This window comes from Salvia miltiorrhiza, chromosome 1 (assembly GCF_028751815.1).
Source record: "Salvia miltiorrhiza cultivar Shanhuang (shh) chromosome 1, IMPLAD_Smil_shh, whole genome shotgun sequence".
In the NCBI taxonomy this organism is placed as follows: domain Eukaryota; kingdom Viridiplantae; phylum Streptophyta; class Magnoliopsida; order Lamiales; family Lamiaceae; genus Salvia; species Salvia miltiorrhiza.
In genome coordinates this window covers 35,258,910-35,279,673 of record NC_080387.1, presented here as the reverse complement: position 1 = coordinate 35,279,673, position 20,764 = coordinate 35,258,910, and the positions used below count along the sequence as shown (strand labels likewise).

Here is a 20,764-nt window from a genome sequence, read left to right as displayed (position 1 = left end):
CTGGCGAAGGCCATTTCTCGGGCGAAGGCCATTCCTCTGGCGGGAGTGACTTCTCTGACGAAGGCGACTTCTCTGGTGAAGCCCATTCCTTTGACGAGGCCCGTTCCTCTGACGAAGACCAATCCTCTGCTCTGCACATATTACTCCTCATCAGGGCCAAATTGGCTCGTTAATTTAATGTTAGAGTTTAGACTAATTAGGATTTAAATACTGTTTCATTTTCATTTTTCTTTTGCTAATCATTTCTGTATTCTATTACTACCTAATTAGTAATTAAGTTAACTATGAGTAAAAGTAACAAAAACCTATCTCTTAAACCTACGAAGTTGCTGCGACCTCTTTCATTTTTATGTACTTTTTTTTTTTTTAATTTTAGAAATACAAGAGGAGGTGGAGAAAATACAAGTGTCAAATGAAGATTCAAGTACTTGATTTGATATATGTAAAAGTCGGGTTGACCCGACCCGACCCAAAAATATGCCCATGACAGCCCTAGTCACACACTAGTTCATAATGCAAAATTGCCACTTCTCATACGTCCTTCCAACTTTCTTGCATCATTTTGAGTTTCAAATTTAAATTGGACTCTTAAAGTCGTTTTTAGTGATCGAAGCCCATTTATACTTGATTGTTCTTTTTTTTTTTTTCATTTTTAGTTTTTTACGATTTAGTTTTATTACATTGGACCAAAATGGGTCACTTTCGTGATATATCCTTGGTTGACCGAATGGGTTCTTCTTAACAAACTCAACAACATCTTTGGCGTTCAGCAAATTTTCAAAATATGCACGAATTATGCCACTTGGTCCTGCATGAGTTAAATAACTCAAATCATATCAGCAAAAAAAAACTGATGCTGTAATAAAGCTTGTGGTACTGTCTCAGCTTAACATACATGCTTGCACAAATTTATGTCAATATCAAGATCTAAACAGAGGTGTCTAACCTAATGCATAATCAGCTTAATCTCCGTAATGATATCCATATGGAAAAATTATTGAGCCTTCCTAATGGAAAATATAGGTATATCAATGATTCATCAAAATCCTTATATTTGTTCATAATTCAGGAAAAAGATACATTCAAGAAAAGACACAAAATTAGTGTTTACGAGAGAGGAGAAATTGAATAAATCTCATATTTTCATTATTTAATTCTTTCATTTATTTGTAATGTAACATTTCTTTTATTGATTTGTCATTGTACTATAACATTAAATAATTATTTAATTATATTTTGAAATAATACTTCTAAATTATAATATTAAGTGATTCCCGTAGATTTAATCAATGGGTTACATGAAGTCCGTTGGGCTTTCGGGCCAAATTGGCCCATTAATTTAATGTTAGAGTGTAGACTAATTAGGATTTAATTATACTGTTTCATTTTTATTTTTTTTGCTAATCATTTCTGTATTCTATTACTACCTAATTAGTAATTAAGTTAACTATAAGTAAAAGTAACAAAAACATATCTCTTAAACCTACCCAGTTGCTGCGACCCCTTTCATTTTGAGTAAAATTTTGAAGTAGCCAAAATGAAGCATAAAACACAATTTATGGCCACACATTGAAAAAACACAAATTTTGGCCATTTTTATTGATTTGGACGTTTTTGCCCTTAATGAGGCGGACTGGGTAGGATCAGGCACGCGGGTCGCGTGCCGGGTCGGGTTAGGCACTTATGGAACTATTAGTGCCATAAGTGCCAAGATGGCACTTATGGCACTAATAGTGCCATAAGTGCCATCGGAAATCCAAAATAAAACCAAGTAAAATAGTCATTTTGGCACTTATGGCACTAATAGTGCCATAAGTGCCAACGAAAATTCAAAATAAAACTAAGTAAAATGGTCATTTGGGCACTTATGGCACTAATAGTGCCATAAGTGCCATACGTGCAGCACAAATACAGAAACAACATCTAAACCCTAGGGGGAAGTGTGCACTTATGGCACTTATGGCACTAATAGTGCCATAAGTGCCATACGTGCAGCACAGATCAGATCAGATCAGATCTGATCTGCCGCCGCCGCCGCCTCATCATCCGCCACCTGACCAATCCCTCCTCCACGCGTTTCAGAGGATCGGATCTCCTCCACCGCCGCCGCCTCATCCTCTACTCCGACGAATTCTGCCGCTGACTTCTGTTCGGCGCCGCTGCGATCAGATCAGCTCCGCCGCTGCGATCAGATCTGCTCCGGTGACTTCTGCTCGGCGCCGCTGCCGCGTAGCCGCTGGAGAAAGAGAGAGGGAGATGAGAAGGAGAGAGGAGATAGCGCAACCGCTGGAGAGAGAGAGAGGGAGATGAGAAAGAGAGAGGAAAGAGAGAGAAGGGTAGAATAGTCATGACATACAAAAAATGGCTAAAATTTATGTTTTTTCAAATGGTGGACAAAATTTGATGTTGTATGTTGAATAGGGCCATTTGGCCCTATTGTTTCTTTCATTTTTATGTACTTCTTTAAAAAAAAACTAGATTTTCCCACCGTGCATAGCACGATAATAGTTATTATTAAAATTATATATATATATATAATATTAAATTAGAAAAATTATTAAATATAATACATAGTTAATTTTGAAATGTTTAATTTTATACAATATTTATAGTTGTACTACAAAAAATAGAGAAGTACACTAACAAAATAAAAACCTTAATATTTCATAAGATTATTTTTTAAAAACGAACATTTACGATTTGATAGAATAATCACAATTAATATTTTAAAAAAAGTCATAACTTTTTTTTTTATATTAGATATAGATAATTTTCAATTCTATAATTCATGAATAATATATTAATTTAGGCGAAGACTACATATAGTATTTGTCAAAAGAGGCGTTCTTCTGTGCTCCATGGAGCACCATGCTCCCGGGTGCAAAATGACACTGACACTTACACTAAATGACACTAACACTAATATTATCTTGAAATGACACCAACACTATCATGTTATATAAAAAAATAGATATGATTTAATGTCAATTAATAATATGTATTTAAGATATTCGAAATAAATATGAAACATTTCATTTGTATATATATAATTGTTACTATTAAATTAATCAAAGAAAATATCTTATGTGTTTTTTATGAAAATAAATATAATTGTAATCTTTTTTTTTTTTTGACTTGGGGGAGTTGGGGAGGGGGAGCAGTGGGGTTTGAACCCGGGACCTCACTGTTCACACACAGGAGGTCGCACCGCTTGGTGTCCCCTTGAAGACATAATTGTAATCTTTTCGTGACTGTTACCATATTATACAGTTATATATTAAAACTTTTGTTTTCATTTTCAACGGTATAATAGGTTATTGATTTTTTGTACATTTTTTTATTACATCTTCAGATTAGTAAATTTATTAGAATGTTTTATAAGTAATTAAAGTTAGTTCAAATAGGTTTATATATCGGATGAACCAAGATTTTCATGTTTTTTTTTTCTTATTTTTATATTGAATAGCCCAATAGATATTGGTGTGGCCCAATGAATATTGTTGTGGCCCAATTTATTTTAGATAAAGAATAGAAATAGTAGTAAGTGCTCGGTTATTTTTTTGTTGGCAAATATTTTGAATTAGTATTAACGAGTGTTATATATCTTAAAAAATATTATTTAATTAATTATTCAATAAAGTATATGTTATTTACATTTTATTTCATTATTTAGTAATTTTTTTTTATCATTATGGGCCAAATTTATTTTTGAACTCAATAAAGAAAGTGAATTTATTGCTGGCCCAGCCCAATTGACTTAACATAACTTAGTGTTGGTTATATGTTTTTTGCTTTCCTGTGGCCTAAATGTATAACTAATATATATATATATAGGGGAGGGCTAGAATAAAAACACACTTAACTGTATAAAATATTAATGATTTTCAGCCCTTAGATCATCAAGATCTACGGTTGATTCGTAACCCTTTTGGATGAATTCGTGGTCCTGGGTTCGAATCCCAAAGGTAGCAAAAATTTATTTTTCACAATTCGTAACCATGTTGGATGAATTCGTAACTCTGTTGAATAAAATTCGTACATTAAAAAACGTTTATATTTATATTTTAAGAAGTGTTTTTACTGTAGCCCTCCCCTATATATATATATATATATATATATATATATATATATATTTATTATTATTAGTCACTTGATGTAAGTATATCTCAGTATAACTAATATGTATAGTGCATGAATATGTATTTAATACGAAAGCAAATCACAAGAAACTGAACTAGCGAAAAAAATCAGGAAATAACCCCTACAAATTCCACTGCAAATATTTCTAAGTACTAAATACAAAAAATTAGCAGTGCAAAAGACAGTAGTTACCAAAAGCCTAAAAAAAAAGCACTATCGACATAACACATATTCTGAGTATTTTCAAAAGTCAGCTATTTACCAAAATATATGATAGACAACATTTTGTAGATGTTGGTCTTCTAAGTCATTGTGCTTTGTCAATTGCTGCAGATAATTGAAAATGCAGTTAATATCTATGTGTATTTGAATGATATCGTTTTATATTGTACAAATTCTTATAGTGTAGACTACCTTTTGCGTACAATGATGTTGTCTTTTGTGCGATTGAAGATGACCCTGTAGTCAGTGCCGTTCATCAAAGGGATGCTCCGAGCAAAATCTGACCATTCTCCCTTCAATTCATAGATGTAGCTTGGTGGACGTGATTTTCCACTTTCTTTTTTTACCTTCAAATTGAACTGTGATGTTTTGTCTATCCTGCAAAGATGAATCAAGAACAAACTTCTTGCACAATCCCTGTTTGATATGTCATATATATTAGTATATAGTTGATGTTGTGAAACTTTGATATACTCAGTTATAGGTAGCACAAAAAGATAGACTAATCTTTCTTACCATTCTCGAATGTTAGGCTTTGGTGTATTTGAATTCAAAGTGAGGAGCAGCCTCAAACTCAGTTTCTGCATGTTATATGATTAATGTATTTTGTAATAGTAGAAAATCTTTCTTACTTATGATTCTAATGAGATTACAATTGTAACAAAAGCAATATTTCTCCAACCTTACTAATGCAGTCAATCTTTTATACGATTCTAATATAGCTTTCTATTTTCCATAAAAGCAATAGTTCATCAAGTTTGTGAAATTTATGTACTTACCATTCTTCATTGTTGGTCGTTTGTGAAACCTACTGGTGCAACCCTTAGCTGGCATCGATGAAGTACCGGCATATGAAATGATATTAACATGTAAAGTTTTCACTAAACATTATAATTCATTGAGTATATAATATAACTATATTTCTTTTACCATTGTTTAAAGCTTGATGCTTCTCTCTACCCTTTTTGTCATATATCTTTGCCACAAAGTTATTTGCAGCAGTCAGGTGCAATACAAGGTAATCAGTTCGAGTTAGGTGCGTAAACTTGATGAAGTTTTCCATTTCGCCTAACTACCAATTTCTTTCACTTCTGGTGCTGTTTTCATCAACCAATATTTTGATGTTCCAGCTTTTTCCACAAGTTGTTGTTAACTTTACATGCTTATTGAGGTTGTGTGCATTCTGTTTGACAAATTCATTAAGGAGCATCTACATTTTTGGATAGAGCAGAAAATAGTTAATAGTTAATCTAAATAAAGTTCCTAAATACAAATATACTTGAAACAATACTGCAGTTCATACAAGAATTCCTTGTTGTTTTATGTTTGGATAGTTGTAGTTCAGTTGGAGTAGGGTTGAAGGTGAATCCATTCTTCAAAGATGATAATATCAAACAAAATTAAGAGGCATGGTCAAGAATCATGAAACAAAAATGTTGTGGAAAAATGTACATTACATGCAATTGAGATTAGTTAATCATTATTGAATTTCATTTGAAATTGTGAAGCTACAGTGCAACAATATAACTAAAAAAAGCAAGCATCATCATCAACACACATAAAAGGAAGCAGCGATTAGTAAAACTTATAAGCACTGTGAGAGTTTTTGGGGAAAAAATAAATGTAGAAGATGTAGCAGATGGGCTATGTGCATTGTGGGAAAATATATTTTTGCACAAAAGAACTTAGTAATGTGGTTGCAACAAGAACAAGAACATTGTGTTTTCTTCGGTAAAATCGAAACAGTAATTAAATAGACTAAGAACAACAACCAGAATCAATGAAATATACAATGCAAAGGTAGCTATTTGAAATCGAAGTTCTAACCTGGTGGATTTCTTCTGCCGTTGACTATGATTTTGACGGTGGTTGTGTTTTGTGCTGATGTTTTGTGGCAGAAAATAAATTTTGCAGGTTTTGAAGAGTAGTTGTGAAGAAGAAAGTAAATATTGTTTCTAGGTATTTGTGAACAATTATTGTTCATCACCAACTAATATATTTAATTAGTATATAAATATTTTGTAAGTGTATCTAGATTTTGGAGTATTAAAGATTAAGTTAATTTTGATTAGTGGTGGTGAGACTAATTATAGAATTTTATCTTAAATTGACAAAAAGAGTATTTGGTAGTTGTTGTGTTTCATAAAATCTTATATATAATTTTTTAGCCAGTATAGATCTTTTTAATTTCTGTAAAGAAATTTATTTAATGAAAAAAAAATTGTTGCTGAGATAGTTAAAAAAAATTGTTGTTGAGATAGTTAAAAAAAAATTGTTTGATGAAATTTAAATAATATAATGAAATTTGTATTGATTTATGATTTAAATATAATTTTTGTCAATTAAATTTTGTGGACTTATTTTTTTGGTAAAAAGCCCAATGTCATAAATTTTGTAAGTCCAACACATGAACATCTTATTTACTTTTGGCCCATTTATAAGTTAGAATTATGAAATATATAATGCAATCAAATATGAATGTTATTTTATTTAGTAGTTTTATTTACAAATTTTAAATGTAAATATATAATTACCAATTCTCTTGCTTTACTATCATGTGCTTTTAGTTTTATTACCTCATAATATATGTATTGTATTTTTTTGATTGCTATTTATGTATTATGTAACTTTAAATAAGTACTTAAATTAATTATTTTTTCCTTTGTCTTTAAATACATAAAATTATTTTTAGAACTATATAGTATTCTTGCTATATATATATGCAAAATATATATGAGTGATCATGTAGTGGAAACTATTTAGATTGACTTAACTCTCTGAATTTTGTATGTTGACTCAACTTTTACTTCAATTTTATAGTATAATTTTTGTATTTTTGCTCTACCGCTCAAATACACTTATAAAATTAGATCTATATGTAGACCGTGTATCGCACGGGTAAAATACTAGTAATATATTAATTTAGGCGAAGACTACATATAGTATTTGTCAAAAGAGGCGTTCTTCTGTGCTCCATGGAGCACCATGCTCCCGGGTGCAAAATGACACTAACACTTACACTAAATGACACTAACACTAATACTATCTTGAAATGACACTAACACTATCATGCTAAAGTAGTGGGTTAACGAAAATTGATGTATATTGTTGGCAGTTTTTTAATATTAATTTCACCCTCTTTAATTGTATTTATTTACAAAATTACCATTGAAATCAATTTGAAATTGATTTTAAATTGGAAACTCCCTTTTTTATATAGTATAGATTTAGAAATACAAGAGGAGGTGGAGGAAATACAAGTGTCAAAGGAAGATTCAAATACTTGATTTGATATATGTAAAAGTAGGGTTGACCCGACCCGGCCCAAAAATATGCCTTGGCCCGCTGGGTTGGGCTGGGCTTGCCCGGTCCGAAGGTTTTGACAGCCCTAGTTACACACTAGTTCATAATGCAAAATTGCCTCTTTCCATACGCCCTTCCAACTTTCTTGCATCATTTTGAGTTTGAAATTTAAATTTGGACTCTTAAAGTAATTTTTAGTGATCGAAGCCCATTTGTCTCAGCTTAGCATACATGCTTGCACAAATTTATATCAATATCAAGATCTAAACAGAGGTGTCTAACCTAATGCATAATCAGCTTAATCTATGTAATGATATCCATATGGAAAAATTGTTGAGCCTTCCTAAAATGGAAAACATAGGTTTATCAATGATGCATCAAAATCCTTATATTTGTTCATAATTTAGGAAATAGATACGTTCAAGAAAAGAAACAAAATTAGTGCTTACCGAATTATATGAGCCCTTGTATGGAGAGTCGTCTACCAGTAATGTGTTGGATATATTAAACCTTGGATATTTACTCCAAACTCTTCTTATATCTTTCACAAATACAGGTTTAGTTCATTCGTTTATAGTGGGAGTGTAGCCTACTTCAAGACATTTATCTTGGGCCTGCACCAAATCATTAGATATTCAAAAATGTCCAATTTTGAAATAATTTCATTCCCATTATATACATGGAAGGTCACTTAGAATACATACCATGATAAAATATAACTTTGATTTGAACTCCGAAAAAAACTTATCACAAAACGTGTTCAAATGATGACTGCAAATTATAAAGAAAACGAACAAATATATTAATTTATTAAATGTATAAGAGAACTTTAAATCTTTGAAATAAAAAAGTAATAAACCTTTTGTAAAACGGCCTCAAAAAAGCTAAAAAACAAGAAATGAATTGACTTAAGATATTATAGTTTAAATATAAATACACTAGCTGTTAATGTAGTGAATAAAAATTACCGAGTTGGTGCTTATTAAATTTAACACTGTGATTCTTGTATTGTTCATCATAGTCACTTATGTTCACTATATGAGCTAGAACCCCATTGATATCAAGTATGATAAGCTTTTCATTGGCCAGAGCAGGCATGCGCGTGTCATGAACTCCCTGAGAGAGAGAGAGAGAGAGAGAGAGAATATCATTGAAATATTTGCATACTTGGGTACAATTTTCTTTCCTTGTGTTTTTCTTTTTCCTTGTCAAATTCAAGTGAATAAATAAATAAACTCACAAATTTAATAATTACATGATTGCTTGTATGTTCCTTCTCTTCCTCGAAATTATCCTGGATGGCTTCCCTTTTTTTGAGGTTGTCACTATTCTATGCACTTCCTTCTCTTTCTCCAATTTATCCTAGGAACTTGGCTGTAGTGTCATGGAGAGGGAGATGGGGTTGAAAGGGTTTTCAGAGTTTGTATATGGATTCAAGTTGTCTGAACATCTGCACATTTTTCTTATGTTGGGATTCATTTCTTTCGTGCATCCCAAACTACATCTTGTGTCTTTTCCCATTACTGTTGGAGGCTCTATCGAAGAAATAATAGGGTTGTCAAAATGGGCCGAAAATGGCCCGGTCAACCCATAGTTTTGGTTGGACTGGGATAGGAATTCTAAGGCCCAAAAAATACTGGCCTATCTGGCCCGATCCATACGGCCCGTCGGGTCATGCAGGCCACGGGCCAAATAAATAATATGAAGGTCACCACTTCTAGATGGCGATGCATAAGCACCACCTCCAATTTGCCTTGCCCCTAGAATGGGTGTCATTCTCACCAGCGTTAACAACATTAGGTGGTGATGAATAAAAGGTCGTCCAAGCTTCCCATTGTGCTTGTAATAAGGCAATCTACTGATCTTGAGCATCTAAACGGCGACCTACTTCCTTACGAAACTCACCCAAAGAGGTGTTATACTGATCATATCTGGAGTGCATCTCTTGCCGGAAAGTACCAAAAGATGAATCAAAATGATCACGAAATGATTGTAATTCATTCCGAAACATTTGAATGTCATCAGCCGACATAGTCATCGGAGCATGTTGCTCCGGAGACAATGGATCATCATCGTCATCGGTAGCAATTGAGGGACCAGCTTCAGGTGATGTCAGAAGTATGGGATGACACCCATTTGCAAGTTCAGAATTAATATAATCCTTAACACAATGCCGCTCTAACTAGGAAACAATCTTATACCGATCATAAACAAAGGGTGCCCCCTAAGCTCACTAAGATCAACATAGTAAGGAGTAAGTTCCTTGTATCCAGGTATCAGACTGTCTGTTTGAACTATGACACCAAAATCAATAGCTAGACCTGTGACAATGGGACAAAGAGAACATGAGATTTGGGACGACGCTATATTTGATTCATAGAACTCCAAATGAAATTGGAGATACACACCTTAGTGTTAAGCAACGCACATGATAAGAAGAAAACTTCAGTGGAGTTAACTTTATTTGTCTGTTCTTTTCCCAAAATATTATATGCAAGGAATTTATGCACAATAGCAAGCGCCGGATCCGTAATAAAACCATTAGACATACTACAAGAATTCCAATTATCAAATCTAGTCAATCTTTCCACACATCATTAACATTAAACTTAGATGGCTTTTTTCGTAATCCATCTGTAGGAAAACCAAACACTTTCTTCATCCTACCCAAAGAAACAGTACATTCTCTACCCCTCATCCGAACTGTAATCGTCTTCTTATCCGCATTCAATAGCATAGAAGTCAGAATTTCATAGCACAACGTATCATACCCCACATAATCAACATGAGCAAAAGTTTCCAAACCCAGATTTTTCAAATATCTAGTAACCATAGCATCAAGTTTAAGACTTCACAACAATTCCCAATCAAGATAATGTGGACGAGTAATTTTCAACTTATCAAATTTCTCAAACAATACACCTTCAGTGTCAGAAAAGGTTGGAAATGGGCAGCATACATGGCCGTGTAATCGACCTCTTCTTCCTCATCGACGTTAGTCATAGGATCATCCTTGAATTTCTCTACTGGTTAAAATACTAAATATATGTATAATAATCGATCTTTCATATAAATTCACATTCCCAAGTCTTGGCTACACGCACAGAAACACACAATTTATATGCATGATTCTTCACTTTATCACTGTTCAACAATTTTAACTCATTTAATGAATATCGTGCTTGCATCATCAAATTTCTCTTGCAAACTAATAATTCAAATAGTTCGGCGTTATCAACGGCAAGGTGGTAATCAATCAGATTGATGAATATTGTGCCTACATCATCAAATTTCTCGTTGCCCAGCATATCCATTGACTGGGTCAACAAGAACTTGATATATGAGCCTGAAATGGAAGAAAGCTAATTAATACTCCCTCCGTCCGCCAAAAGTATGGCACTTTGGCTGGACACGGAGATTAATAAAATTGGTGATGATGTTGATGTAGTGGAGAAAGGGTCCCACCACTTTTTGAGATGTGTGGTTGAGATTGAATTTGAGGTGGGTTTTTTGTAAATAAAGAGTGTTTGTAAGGATAAAATATAAAGTTGGATGGTGGGACCATGGCTTAAAAAGGAAAGTGGAATACTTTTTGCGGACGCCAAATATAGTAATTGTGCCATACTTTTGGCGGACGGAGGGAGTAATTAATAAGAAAAAGTATGTAAGCAAATATATATATATTTTTTGAAAAATTTACCTATGTAATCATTTTGAAGACTACGCAAGAGGGAAGTGCTGTAATTGTAGGAAAAAGGTTTCACGTTTCCATGGTCCAGGAGTAGCTCTCGATTTCTACATTATGTATTTATACAGTTGCTTATTTTTCCCTGCCTTATTTATTCGAAAGAACGAACGAGATCATTTGATAAACAATGGCCTTTTTGCAGGTAGGTGATAATTGGGGCTGAAGCAGACTATGTACCTTCAACCGTAATTAGGCCGGTTCTCATATTGAATCAGGCCTGGGGTAAAAAATTAAATAAAATTATGAAAATACTAAACCTTGGTTTATTCATATGAAAAGTGAATAAAGAATGAAGTTGATATGTAATAGTAAATTCAAAGGCATAGGCAAGAAAATGTAGGGCAGATTTTAGAGAAAACGTACCTCTACGGGCAGGGACGGAGCCAGGGGGGGCTAGAGCCCCCTCCCAAATTTTGAGTTTTTTTTTTTAATTTTAAAATATATATAGATATATGTTTATACCTATTATAAAATAATTTTGTTTTATAAAAGAGTATTTGGTTATTATATTCTCTCATATATATACTTAATTTAAGGATAATTCTGTTATTTAAAACTATATAATCTATGAAATATTGTTTGTTATTATTACTATTATACTTGTCTTTTAATAAAAAATGCCTAATATGTATGAAATGCTAAAAAAAATTAATGTATTGAAACTACTTTGTAATATATAGAAAATATATAATCTATGAACATGTTGTTTGTTATTATTATTATTATGTTTGCATTTTAATAAAAAATGCCTTAAATATACGGAATGTCCAAAAAAAGTTTTGTGATATATTGAAACTATATAATCTATGAAAATATTGTTCGTTATTATTAGTATTATGCTCGTATTTTAATAAAAAAAATACCTTAAATATACAGAATGCCCAAAAAAAATTTTCTCGGGGGCGGTACCCCGTACAATTTCAGCCCCCCCCCCCGAACTTAATTCCTGGCTTCGTCCCCGTCTATGGGTTGAACCGTACAATTTATATTCGACATCCTTTGATAAATATCCCTTGGCCAATTTATATCATTGAAATCTTCTATGGATTCACAAATGACTACACAATCCCTCGGGAGCGTACCTTAGGTTTCTGTAGTAACCACATAAACAAACAACAGGTTGAAAACCCTTTGAAAATCAGTTTTTTCACTCTTAGTTTTACCTGTATAAGTTCCACCAGATCTTCTATTAACCCCAAAGCAATGGCATGTTCTGGAACATTTTTTCCATACCTCAAACACAGATTGTTGAAGTACGTGGGGTAACACTGAAGCTATGTGCACCTTAAATTCTTTCCCTTTGCAGGGTAAGTACATGAGACAAGAGATCTCTTCGGCGCATAGTGTCATATGACGACCATTGATGACGAAAGTATTACTGGTCGTATCATACGAATTGGCTACCTTAGTAAATAGCTCAATGTTATTCTTCCTAGCTTTTTCTACCATTAGAGGAAAGAAAGATGATTCTTTGCATCAAGCATGTTTAACATCCTCATCAACAAAGTCATTTCCTATATATACTTTGTGAAGTAAACTTATGTTGCTTCTGCAACTCAGCTTCTTTGATTCTGAAATTACAACTATTGCATGAGTATCTACACTGATAATGTCTCAAAAACTGAATGAGAAATATTTCAACCTCGAGTGTGAGAAATGACAAAAATTTCGGTACCTTGTAGCTTCTCCACCGGCTCTTTGGCCACTAGCTCCTGGGCGTGGACTTCTGACATTGATTCTGAAATTACAACTATTACATGAGTATCTACACTAATAATGTCTCAAAAACTGAATTAGAGATATTTCAACCTCGAGTGTGAGAAATGACAAAAAGTTCGATAAAATATGGAGCATGTCAGAAGTGATTCAAGAATAAAACATATGCAACTTTTGAATACATCAAGCGGCCCTATAATTTTTTAAAATAATTTTATAAGTATTTTATATCAAGGAGACAATATTGCAATAAAAACACAACTGGTCGCTGATGTGTTTTTCAGGGAAAATGTCAATTTTAAAACACAACTGTATTTACACATACATTCTTCGAGGATATCACTTTTGGGTCCAAAAACACAACTTTAAGAATATATGTTTTTCAGAGTAATGTGCCGATATCGAGCACAAATCATGACATTGATCACATTAGTTAATCTCCTGACATTAGTTAATATCTTTAAGGTGTTGAGTTTAAGTAGGGGGGAGAGTGGGCTGTGGTTGAGGGAGAACCTCGTGGTGAATGTCGGGGAGGGTGAATCGCTACTGTTTTGGCACCATTGTTGGGCAGGAGAGAAGAGATTGGTGGATAAGTTTCCAAGACTCTTTCATCTTAGTACCAAACAGGAAGGGTTCATCAAAGACTTGGGAGATTGGGTGGATAATGAATGGGTGTGGAAGCTCACCTGGAATCGAGAGCTGTCAGGAAGAGAGTTAGATCAGCTCAATAACCTTTTTTCTTCTATAAAAAATGTTCGTGTGGTTGCAGGCAAAAGAGATGGATGGAGCTGGAAAGCCGCAGATAATGGGATCTTCACCGTTAAATCGGCCTACAAAGCGATGAGCTCAGAAGCTAGCTCAGATAAGCCCAACAAAGAAAAGAATGAGTGGCAGCTGATTTGGAAAGCTCCAGCTCCCTCCAATGCTATCACGACCGCTTGGAAGGTCTTAAAAGGGAGGCTAGCAACATGTGACAATCTACAAAAAGACAAGTGGCGATACCAATTACGGAGGCGATTTGTACCCTTTGTAAGTCGACAGCTGAATCTATCGAACACTTATTTTTTGAATGTGCCAAAACTGAGGAAATTTGGAAGGCGATTCTGTCATGGATTGGACAGCAGGCAGCGCTTTACCACAAGGCTAAGGAACACCTTGTAGCTTTTTCCAACCTTGGAAATAAGAAGGATAAAACCTTCCTGTTGGGAGTGTGGATCTGTTGTATTTGGTGTGTGTGGAAAACAAGGAACGAGTGCAAATTTAGCCAAGGAGTATGGTGTAGAGAGAAAATGATTACCGAAATCAAATCCAGATTGTGGGGGTGGAGAATGGCATTCAAGCTGTCGACTTCGGTTAGTGAGTTTCGAAGTTGGATTGCCGTGGCCAGACTTAATGCTTAGGATGCTTCGCTTTTGATATGCTTCTGAGGATGTGAGCTTTCTGCTCTTTTGTTGTTCCGCTCTTTCTTTGGTTTTGAGTTCTCTACTCTTTTGTTGTTCTTTTCTTTATTTGGTTTTCCTTTGTTTCGTACGGTACCTCTGGTACCTTGATTTTATAATATAAATTTTCTTTACCTGATCAAAAAAAAAAAAGTTAATATCTTTAACATTGACTCAAATGTCACATTAGTTAATCTCCTGACAATGATCACTTTTATAAGGGGGCTCCAGCGATCGTTGCACACCACCGTGCGCTGAAATAATAAGCCCAAGCCCCAAGTCCAACGCTCTCTCAAACTCAACGCCGACTGAACTCGTTCAACGCGGTTGAGTCCAGCGGCCGCTGAAGTCCAGCCTCAGCGAACCAAATTTTTTAACTCGTTGGATACCACCGCCTGCTGGAAGTTAGGCACCGTAACTCAACCCAGTAGGTTCTGTAACCCAGCTCCGCCTGCTCCAATTTTTTTTTTTCAAAAATTCCAACTCAACACTGGCTAAAGTTCAACGTGGCTTAAATCCCATCCCATGTAACCGAACAAAACCACATACAATAAAACCTCTATAAATTAATAACCCATGGGATTAGAGGTGACCAAATTTGGTTTCGATTTTTTAGGTGAATCGCGTATGTCGCACAAAATTTAGGGCAGTTGGTATGCACCATCATGTCTACATATAACATTGTTAAAATCTAATTTTTGGGATGTTGGTTTTGCAAAGAGCTAGTCTGAAAAAGAAGAAAAAATTTCAAATTAGGGTAATTGCATATAATAATGTCATTTTAACTCATTATATAGTTTATGCTTTTTAAATCTTAGTATGCAAAATGTAACTTTTACTAGTATAATTTATGTGGTTTATAATATTTAATCAATAACTAATCACATTGAGATGGACAATTTTGTGTATCGTCATAAGCCCAACTCCACGAGGATCAATTATAAAATAGAGGCTTATAATCTCAATATTTAATTTATGATCAAAATTAATAATTAAAATGTATTTGAATTATTTTAAATATGATTATAAATTAAAATAGAAGTTCAGAATTGAAACCGACATTGAGACAATGCATGATAGATAGGGATGACAATCGGATACGACGGGCACAAATAGTAGCTATCCATATCCATACCCGCGAACTAAATGGATAGTGAATTTTAATCACGAAACTATCTATGGATATCAAATGCTATCCAAACCCGCCACCCACGGATACCCACTACCCGTCGGATATTCGTCAACCCGCTACCCATCGGATACCCACCACCCATTACCCGACGGATACCCGCCACCCGCCACCCGCTATCCACCGAATACCCGCGAAACATAATTTAAATATAAATTAATAACAAATTTAATACAAAAAAAAAATCATCACAAATAACATAGTTCAAACCCACATCTTGCATCGATGTTCAAATTCACAAATGACAAAGTTTAAATCCAAAGTTAATATCCAAATTCATCAACTAAAATTTAAAATCCAACAAAGCCCATATCTGACATGTATTTTCAAAGCCCAAGTATTTTGTGAGTATTTCACGGGTATGTTGCGAGTATTTCGCGGGTATTTTCACGGGTATTTTTCGCGGGTAAATGAGTTTCGTGTGTATGGATAGTAAGTATCCAAACTCATGCCTACGAACTAAATGAATAGTGAATTGTGACCATGAAACTATCCGTGAATATCAAATGCTTGTCAAACCCGCACCTATTAGGGTTGGGTAGTCGTGGATACCTGTTACCCGCGGGTAAATTGCCATCCCTAATGATAGAGCTAAATAAATATTCATTTTGTCCTCCATATTAATGCATACCTTTCCTTTTTGATGCGTTCCCCCAAATTTATGCATACTCTATTTTTGGATACTACCCCACACATAATTCTTACTATAATTTTACCATTTTAACTTACACTATTTACCCACAATTAAAATTCGTGCCGGAGTCAACCATGCATAATTTTAGGGGATGGAAAGAGTAAGAAAGTTAGCTTTCAACCAAGTCAACTCTAAACGGAGTCAACAAAATAAGCTCTGAAGGAGGCAAAGAAGCCAGTCTTAGAGAAAATAAAAGTCAAGCTTGAGGAAGACAATTAACAAACCTTAAGACACATATCAGACTCGACAACCCTGGAAGAGAATTGTCAGCTTTGAAAAATAGAAAATACATATAATATAAACTTTTCTATTTAGACATAGTACTCGTTTTTTCTAAACTGATGTTTCTTTTTTCACTTAATTTTTGCCAGAGAAATTTTAACGAGGCTTGGACCAAAGGACTTTCGTTGGTAAGCCATTGGTATTAATTTTTAGTTTTAGACTTAGAGGGTGTTTGGCTAAGCTTATTTTAAAGAGTTTATAAGCTCTTGGAGCTTATAAGATGTTTCAAGAACTTATAAGATGTAATTTTTAAGAGCTTATAAGTTGTCAAAGTGTTTGGATAATTGAGCTTATAAGCTAGAGAGAGAATTTTTTGATAGAGAGAGAAAATCGAAGAGAAATGAACTTAAATGATTAATGATGAAAATAATAAATTATAGTTGAAAAATATTTGTAAAATGATTGTTGCATATAAGATTATAAAAAAATAAGTTGGGGTAGAGAAACTTATTTTTTGAGGAGTTTATAAGCTCTTGGAGCTTATTTTTGGAACTTATAAGCTGTTTAGGAGCTTATTTTGCCAAACACTTTGAAAGAGCTTATAAGCTCCTAAATAGCTTATAAGCTGTTTTGAGGAGCTTATAAGCTCAGTCATAAACTATAAAAGAGGGGAGGAGAAGATTCAAGTCATAAAAACAATTAAAATTCTCTTTGTCTCTATGTATATTCAATACTCTTCAAATTCATTCAATTTTCTTAGCTCAATTTATAAAAGAGGGGAGGAGAAGATTCAAGTCATAAAAACAATTATAATTCTCTTTGTCTCTATGTATATTCAATACTCTTCAAATTCATTCAATTTTCTTAGCTCAATTTCTTCGTTCTTGTACAATTTACTGTTGAGATTCAAACCCGATCAACACACAAAAATTGCAAAGGTCCTGTTTTCTTTACCAATATTTTAAAACCTTTTTATAAATCAAAAAATGAATAAAAATGATATTATATGTAATTATACGACATGAAAAGTAATTTCCATCAAATGTCCTAAGATCTACACCAAGATTCCCGGTCCAAAGTCTACCTGTTTGTTCGTAAGAGATTCCATTTTCTGCTAAAACTACTGAAAATAATTAAGTTCGCAAATCGCGGATCTTGTGTTGAAGATTCAAACCAAGATTTTAACTGACTTGGACACTAATTGACATGTATTTATAAGCTTAATTGTGTATTTAATGAGGGGAGTAGAAGTCTCACAATTTTTTTTAAAAAAAAGTGGTGATAGAAAAAATGACGATAATAACTTATAGACCAATTAAAATAACAAGAGATGAATTCATTAATAAGAATGTGCGTAAATATATGAAAATTGCAAGCGTACAAAGATAACAAAATGGGAAGATATTTTGCAGCCGAATGGAGTACTATATTTTATCCAAAGACAGAAATGTACATGATGGTAAAGCCATGAAACAAACTTTTTTGTCTGAAAAATAAAAAAAAGAAAAGAAAACCAAGATATGATCTGAAGATACTGAACCACGCATACCACCATAACCTATTGAGAATTAAGCAATTATAGTTATTTATACCCCACACACACACTATCCAAAGAGATGAAGAGGAAGTTACAAACATCATAATAGTTATATTTGCTACAAGAATTCCTAGCAGTTATTTCTAGAGCAGATCTACAATCACAGGTTAGCAACTCTAGCTCAGGTACAGAAACAGCCCTAGTCCAAAAATTGAATTCCAACGCATGCATAAATGCCTTCAACTACCTGTTGTGGGTTCTTGCAACAACGGCTCCTTTTCTTCTGCTTGTTTCTCCTTCGAATTCTCATGACCCTCTTCCCTCGCAGCATCCACCTTCGCATCTGGGGTTTCTTTTCCATCGCTCTTTGCCTCTCCAGCTTCGTTAGGCGCCTCCTCAGATTGATCTGCCTTTGGATCGGGCACCACAGAAGGTGTCTCCTTCGACTCTTCCATTTTCGCATCTGGCACGACAGTAGTTGCATTGTTGGACTCCTCAACGCTAGCATTTAAGTTATCGGCACTCGTGTCAACTGGGCAAACGGCTGGAGGTTCCTCCTTCGTATCTGCTTTCTTCTCCGCATCCTCGCTATTCGGTTTTCCTGGGATAACATCTTCATCTGCGGCATCTTTGGCATCGACAGTAGAAGTTTCTAGGGCGTCTTTAGTTTCTTCAGCATTAGCATCTTTCTCTCCCGTGACTTCCTCTTCGGGGTCAGCATTGCTCTTCTCCTGAGCCCCCTTTGTGCTGGATCTTTTTTGCTTTTTTTTGGGAGACTGACTTGTAGGCGCCACAACTGCCTTTGATTTCTCACTCAATCGCGCAGAACGCCTAGGAGTATCACCTGCGTAGCACCAGATAGAAGGTTCATGACATTTGATTTGACACCTAAAAGACGTACAGGAGATTCATGTCTCTGTTCTAGCACACTCAACATAGTCAGATATTCCCAATCCAAAGGCAATCAGATGCTTGAGAGAGAGAGATTACCTGTACCCCAGTCGAACTCTGAGGCAGAAGGTCCTCCAGGATGAGACTTGAGGTATTGCTCCAACTGTCTCTTACTCTTGATCTCCTCTCCGGTCGGAGATATGAAAACAATGTCATTCCTTTGAGGGGGTACCGCCTTTCTTTGGAGTAAACTGGTAATTTTACAGAACAATGAGAGCAGTGGAAAATTGAAGTTCCATAACCAACGAAGAAAAGGGAAGAGGGATGGATACTTCACACACCAAAACACAGAAAACACGAACAGCAAGCCAGCAATGAAAGAAGACATTAAGAGTTTATTTCTTTTGTTGCTGTACAAAACCTTCAACTTTGCCAATCCCACCCCAAATCCTCTTTCTAAGTACCTTAAACTCACGATATATATACATGTGGTTTGGATTAATCAGATACAGACCTATTCTTGATGACTACAAAATTATAATCCCCAAATACATTGTCCTTGTTAAATCGTTCAAACAGTAGCTAAAAGTATAACTAACTTATAATAATAATCTAATTACGACTGAATCACAGTCGATGAATTGAATATGCAAAAAGGATGTTCAGTCAACACCAAAACCGGATGAATGCCAAACGAAAAAGAACAATAGCAGCAAATGAATACGCATATTAATAGACCTAAAAATGCTCGCCACCATAATAGAAGCTCTGAAACCGAAGCAATAATTTCACGAAGTCGCAATTAATTATGCCGTAGCTACTCAAACTTCATCTAAAAATTTATTTCATTTCATCAACGAGGAACATGCTACCACAATCGAAAACGCAATCCGTTGTCAAAGTCACAAATTCGCACTAATTAGGGAAACTCGAAACGGCATTAAGACAATAAAAAAATAAAAATAAAATTAACACCTACAACTCCTCCCTAAATAAATTCAACGCAGATTCAACAGAGAAAAAAAAAAAAAAAAAAGAGCAGTTTCTCCAACTAACCACCAAAACCAAACCCTCAACAACTCCACAAATTCACAGAAAAAGGAAATGCTGCTAAGAAATTTGGGCACAAACAGATAAACAAAAAAAATGAAAATGAAATTGAGCAAGAGAGGAGGGAGGAGAAGAGGGGCAGCACCTTCTTTGACCATCCAGCGGGAGCAGGGAGCTCGATAGCAACGACGTCGTTGTGCTGATTCTCTTCTTCACTCGCCATTTCTCCTACGCCCTTTCGTCGTCGTTTTGCATAAAATAATCAGAGAAATAAAAATTTGGAAAATTGCGAAGAATTTTAATTTCGACATTTACAGGATTTATTGATAGGTGAGGTGAAGAGCGTGACAGGTGTGGGTCTGGACTTCACGGGAACTATTAACTGCCATTAACTACCCTTTTCGCGTCCGGCTTGTTTGCCGGCACGGTCTTACGTATTTTTTTTTCTTTTTCTTTTTTTTAATTTTTACTCCCTCCATGAAAATATATTTTAATTTGTTATTTTTCGTCCGTCCATAAAAATATTTTTTAATTTTTTTATTATTCATATATTTACAATTTTTTAATTTACTCTCTCAATTTTTTTAATTAATGGAGCTCTTTCCTCAATTCA

General features: G+C 34.4%; 1 pseudogene; it reads right to left on the bottom strand.

The window, feature by feature from the left end:
- Nucleotides 1–18,232: 18,232 nt before the first annotated feature.
- On the bottom strand, nucleotides 18,233–20,467 carry LOC131022508 (methyl-CpG-binding domain-containing protein 11-like; annotated as a pseudogene).
- Nucleotides 20,468–20,764: the final 297 nt, after the last annotated feature.